This window comes from Plecotus auritus, assembly GCF_963455305.1.
Source record: "Plecotus auritus genome assembly, chromosome: X".
NCBI classification, from domain to species: domain Eukaryota; kingdom Metazoa; phylum Chordata; class Mammalia; order Chiroptera; family Vespertilionidae; genus Plecotus; species Plecotus auritus.
Genome location: NC_137784.1, coordinates 16,445,685 through 16,452,181, shown reverse-complemented (window position 1 = coordinate 16,452,181; position 6,497 = coordinate 16,445,685).

Sequence of the window (6,497 nt, the reverse complement as noted above, 5' to 3'; positions counted from 1 at the left end):
TTGCTTCTGTGTCTAGACTTTGGAGAGTTCCTGGGCCTCATCTTCTCCTCCCATGTGAGGGAGACACAAGGGTAATGCCATTTGGCCACTGCTCTAGGAGTTGGAATGACCCTTCTATGAGCTTCTGCCTCTACAAGTCTCAGAGCAGTTAGAAATGATTAGCGCGCTCTTAACCCTCAGCTTCCTGTGCAAAATGTTGCTGCCCATAGACAGTTGATCTCCTGAGATAAAAAGAAAATCCCGCCATTTGCAACAACATGAATGGACCTGAGGGCGCTATGGTAAGAGAGTTAAGTCAGAGAAGGACAAGTACCACATAGTCTCACTTACATGTGGAATCTAAACCCTCCCACCCCCCAAAAAAACTCACAGAAAAAGAGATCAGATTTGTGGTTATCAGAGGCAGGGAGGGGGTGGGAAGAGAGGGGATTGGAGGAAGGTGGTCAAAAGTACTTGGGATGTAATGGACAATATGGTGACTACAGTTAACAGGGAGCTGGACTTTCCCACTCTTATACTTGTCTGTCCCTGGCTTTCTAGCTCTTCAAAGCAGTTCCAATAACCTAAGAGCAGTTTTACAAAAAGTCACAGATACCCATTAGAAGCAAAAGCGCACAGAAGCCAGGAGCATATAGAAACTGTAAATGGGACGCAAGGGGATCAAAGCGTATCCACCTCAGAAGGTGATATGACCTAGCAGAGGCTAACCCTGGAGGGGAAGGGGTGGGTTTTTCCTACAATGGAGTGAAAATTGTATATCGAACACACTTGAAGAAGGGGCTCTCCCTTTCTCTCCAGAAGGCACAGACAGGAATGGGCCTGGAAGCAAGGCCAAGAACTGGGATGAGGCCTGGCCACAGTAGCTCAGTGGTTGAGTGTCGACCTATGAACCAGGAGGTCACGGTTCGATTCCTGGTCAGGGCATATGCCCGGGTTACGGGCTCGATCCCCGATCATTCAGGAGGCAGCCAATCAATGATTCTCTCTCATCATTGATGTTTTTCTCCCTCTCCCTTCCTCACTGAAATCAATAAAGATATATTTTTTTAAAAAAGGAAAAAAAGCCCTAGCCGGTTTGGCTCAGTGGATAGAGTGTCGGCCTGGGGACTGAAGGGTCCCGGGTTCGATTCCGGTCAGGGGCATGTGCCTTGGTTGCGGGCACATCCCCAGTAGGGGGCGTGCAGGAGGCAGCTGATCGATGCTTCTCTCTCATCGATGTTTCTATCTCTCTATCCTTCTCCCTTCCTCTCTGTAAAAAAATCAATAAAATATATTTTAAAAAAAAGAAAAAAGAAAAAAAAACTGGGATGTGCCTTCGAACAGACCCCACTCTCCTCAATGAAGTGTTTAATGTCCTCAGTTCTTTTCTTTTAGACTATGATAGGAGTCATATTTAGCATCCAGGTAAAAGTATTTTCTGTCTTATGCCATTAAGTTATTCCCAACTGGCCAGTAAAGTCTTAAACACATTCTCACCTGCTGTTGTGGGGAAATGGAAGGTAGGCCAGTACAAGGAGTGTAGCCCACCCCAGATCACCCTACCCTGCTCCATGATAGCAGTGTCACATGGAGGAAGACTGGCTGCAGATCACGGTGACCCAGAGCAGGAGCTGGAGCTGATGAAGCAGAAATTGTGCCAAGTAGATTACTGTGGAGCAGATAGATGACAAACCCCTTTTTTCCGAGTATAATAGAAAAAAGTCACCTTTGATGAGAGTAAAGAGAAGCTAACTTGGGTTACACTTAAAGTGTCACACCTGATGTGAGAGGTTTTTACAAGAGATGACACCTTCATACGTTGGCCTTATAAGGGCCAGATTGTTATCAAAATGACAATGGTACAAGGCATAGACTCTCTGAGACAGATGAAGAGATAATGAACAATATTTCCAGAAAAAAATGTAGGCCAGGAGTCATATCTAGCTTTTATATCTCGCAAAACTAAAATTACAGCTGGGGTTATCATCTTTTCTTATACAACTGTAATTTGCTATTAGACAGTGTTATATACTTAGTAGTATTAGTCAGCCTTATTAAAACAGATCTGATGATACAATTTTTTCTTTTAAAAATATTTTAAGATTTTACTCTTTTCAAAATGTAAGGATGACAGAATAGGAGGTACTTTGTTTATAGTAACTTCTTTGAGTAAGGTAAAATAGTGAGCTTGAATATACATATAATTTAATACATAAATATATTATATAAATATTAAATTTATACAAATATCACAATTATATATAACAAAAGCTCATTTTTTCCTTATCTATCTATATAAAACCTTAATATGTAAATAGACTGAACAGTGAAACAACCGAACAATGGGTCTCTATGACGTGCACTGACCACCAGGGTGTGTGCACAGAACATGGCGGGCATTGGTAGCAGGCGGCAGAACACGGAACATGGCGGGCAGCGGCCGCAGCAGGATGGTGGAGCAGGTGAGTGGGGGCACCAGACCAAGGCGGGCGCTGGTTGCTGTCATTGGGGCGAGCCTTTGGTGGTTACTGAAAATTCTTTGCTCCCACGCATCACGGTCCCACCCCCTCCCCCTTCAGCACTCACATCTGCTACTGGCCCCTGCCCCAATTGCTCAGCACCATCAGCAGGTGCGGCGGCTGCAGGCCCCGATCACCCCTCAGGGCTTCTCCACCTCCCCCTGCTCCTGAGGGGCAATCAGGGCAGCAGCTGCTGCTTGCACCCACTGATGGCGCCAGCCCCAATTGTTCCACGCTGTCAGCAGGTGCGAGCAGGGCCAGCGCCATCAGCATGTGGGAGCAGCAGCAGCAGGAGCGGGGCTGCTGGCAGACAGGGGACCAGGGGCTGCAGTAGGAGGTGCTAGGCAGGGGCACAGAGGATGGGCCGAGACCTGCACCGTTGCCCACCACAGTCTCGTGGCCCACAGTTCCTTTCAAGGTGCACAAATTTGTGCACTGGGCCCCTAGTATTTTTATATTTGCAAGATATACTATTTAGACCATGTTTATATATTAAATGTTAGCATTTATATAAAACTATAATATATACACCAATACATACAAGTATAATTTAATTTTCCTGAGCACCAAACATACTTTTCATTTTCTGAGCTACATTGGGTAATTCTTATAAAACCATGCAATCTATGGACTGGTTTCAATATTAGTGTTGTGAATAATGAAAAAGGTCTTTGGTTTTAACTCTCGTCCTTGGAGACTTTTCTAAGTGGTAACATGAACCCACTCTCCGACCTTAGCAGGTATGGCATAGTGGATGTAACTGAGTCTTTGAATGCTGATGCCAATCTGGCTTTGCTTCCAGATCCTGACCCTCCATGTCATCTGCATAATAAGTCTCCTGGATATGAATATATTTTGGACCTGTTCATTTTCTTGTGATTTTCCTCTTTCCAGTGTTTTGAGGGTCTGCTAATTGAGGTTATGATGGACTATACGCCTCATCTGAATAAGTGCTTCACCTTGGGGAAAGAAGGGGGGGAGGGAGCAGAAACTGTGATTCCTAAAGTCCTTGCTAGAATATCTGCCATCCTAGCTAATAAAGACAGAATATGCAAATTGACCATAACTCCACGACAAAGACGGTGGCGCCCACAGCCAACAAGGAGGTAATATGCAAATTGATGAGACAAGGCGAGAGGTAGAAGGTGGCTCTGGTCAGAGCAAAGGCGGAAAGGCGGCTCCGGGCCGGAGTGAAAGCGGTGCCAGCAGCCAGGGGAAGAAAGGCCTATTCTTGCATGAATCTTCGTGCATTGGGCCTCTAGTTTTTAATATAAATGTTAGGAAGCCCACAGGCTTCTAGGCAGCACATTTTAAAAAAATGTATCTTTATTATTGAAAGTATTATAGATGTCCCCTTTGTTTGTTTTTTGCCCCATTGACCCCCTCAACTCCATACCTGCCCCTCCCAGGCCTTGGTCAGTCTATTGTTTGTGTCCCATGGGCTATGCATCTATGCAAATAAGTTCCCCAGTTAATCTCTTCCACCCTTACCCCGCCTTCCCTCTGAAATTCGTCAGTCTGTTCCATGTTTCTATGGATCTGGATCTATTTTGTTCATTAAGTTCCACATATGAGTGAGATCATGTGATACTTATCTTTCTCTGACTGGCTTATTTCATTTAGCCTAATACTCTCCAGGTCCATCCATGCTGTTGCAAATGTAAGTTTCTTCTTTTTGAGAGCCACATAGTATCCCATTGTGTAAATGTACCACAGCTTTTTATCCACTCATCTGCTGATGGGCACTTGGGCTGTTTCCAGATCTTAGCTATTATAAATTGTGCTGCTATGAACATAGGGGTGCATATATACTTTCTGATTGGTGTTAATAAGAAAATAAGCAAATCAGACTACATCAAAATAAAAAACTTCTGCAAAGAAAAATAAATCATCAACAAAATGAAAAGAGCCCACTGCATGGGAGGACATATTTGCTTGTGATACATCTGATAAGGGTTTAATTTCCTAAATATATAAAGGACTTCTACAACTCAACAAAAGGAAGACAGAAAATCCAATTTAAAAATGGGCAGAGGAGCCCTAACTGGTATGGCTTAGTGGATAGAGTGTCAGCCTGTGGACTGAAGGGTCCCAGGTTCGATTCTGGTCAAGGGCATGTACCTTGGTTGCGGGCACATCCCCAGTGGGGGGTGTGCAGGAGGCAGCTGATAGATGTTTTTAACTCTCTATTCTTCTCCCTTCCTCTCTGTAAAAAAATCAATAAAATATATATTTTTTAAAATGGGCAGAGGGGAGATAAAACCAAGATGGCGGCATAGGTAAGCACCTAAACTGCTGCCTCGCACAACAATTTCAAAACTACAACTAAAAGACAGAACGGATACCATCCAGAACCACAGGAAAGCTGACTGAGTGAAAATTCTACAACTAGAAGGAAAGAGAAAAGCTCACAGAGAATTGGAGGTACAGCAAAGGGACTTTGTGCGCGCAGAGAGGAAGGGTGGCTGAGAGCCTGGCTGACTTTCTCTGGCGGAAGGGGGAAGGAAGCCCCCGACCGCACTGAACCCCAGTTCTGACTGCACTGAACCCCAGTTCCGGGCAAAACCCCGTGGACCCAGGCTCATACAGGTGGAGTCTGGACTGTCAGGTAGAGAGAAAGGCACCCGGAGACTCGGAGACCCGGGGGAGACCCGGGGGAGCCCCGGCAGGCAGGGTTCTGGAGGCGCGCGCGCCAGTGTGCACAAAGTCTGCGGAGGTTGCCACAGGCTTTCCCTAGCAGAAGGGAGTCCGAAGCTCCTGATTGCACTGAACCCCAATTCTGACTGCACTGAACCTCAGTTCCAGGTGAGCCCCTGGAAACCCGCGCTCTTACGGGGGGGAATCTGGACTCTCGGGCAGAGACTCGGGAGCCGGGGAAGGCAGAGGTCTGCAGGCGCACGCATGCCAGTGCGCACAAAGGCTGTGGAGGTTGCCACAGGCTTTCCCTACTGGAAGGGAGTCAGAAGCTCCTGACTGCACTGAGCCCCAGTTCTGACTGCACTGAACCCCAGTTCCAGGCGAGCCCCTGGGGACCCACGCTCTTGTGGGGGGAATCTGGACTCTCGAGCAGAGACTTGGGAGCCGGGGAAGGCAGAGGTCTGCAGGCGCGCACACGTGCAAGGGCAAGGCTGACTGAAGCCAAGACTGTCTGCTCCGCCCTGAGACTCCACCCCATCCAAGCTGAGCACAGAGGCTATTGCAATTTGGCAAGTCTAATCCTATAAGGCTGTCTCCAGCACCGAACTTCTCCCAGCGTAGACACAGCTGATCCTTACAGCCAACTGGCCTGGAGGTCAATTCCTCCCAGTGATACCAACAACAATCAAGACTTAACCACAACAAGGCTGTACACACAGTCCACAAAGGGGTGCACCAAGAGTGTCCACCTCAGGTTAACTGGGGAGGCCGAACCACTGGGCCATATAGGAAACCTAGCACACAAAGATACCCCAACCAACTCAGGGAAGTAGTGAAAATGCAGTCACAAAGAAACAGATCACAAACGAAAGAAATGGAGGAAAACAAACGACTGGATATAGAATTCAAAACCACGGTTATAAGGCTTTTCAAGAATATCCTAGAAAAGGCCAATAAATATAATGAGACCCTCGAAGATATGAAAAAGGACCAACTAGAAATTAAACATACACTGACTGAAATAAAAAATATTATACAGAGACCCAACAACAGACTAGAGGAACACAAGAATCAAGTCAAAGAATTGAAATACAAAGAAGCAAAAAACACTCAACCGAAAAAGCAAAAAAGAAAAAAAAATCCAAAAAGTTGAAGATAGTGTAAGAAGACTCTGGGACAACTTCAAGCGTACCAACATCTGAATTATGGGGGTGCCAGAAGAAGAGAGAGAGCAAGATACTGAAAATCTATTTGAAGAAATAATGACTGAAAATTTCCCCCACCTGGTGAAAGAAATAGACTTACAAGTCCAGGAAGCGCACAGAACCCCAAACAAAAGGAATCCAAAGAGGACCACACCAA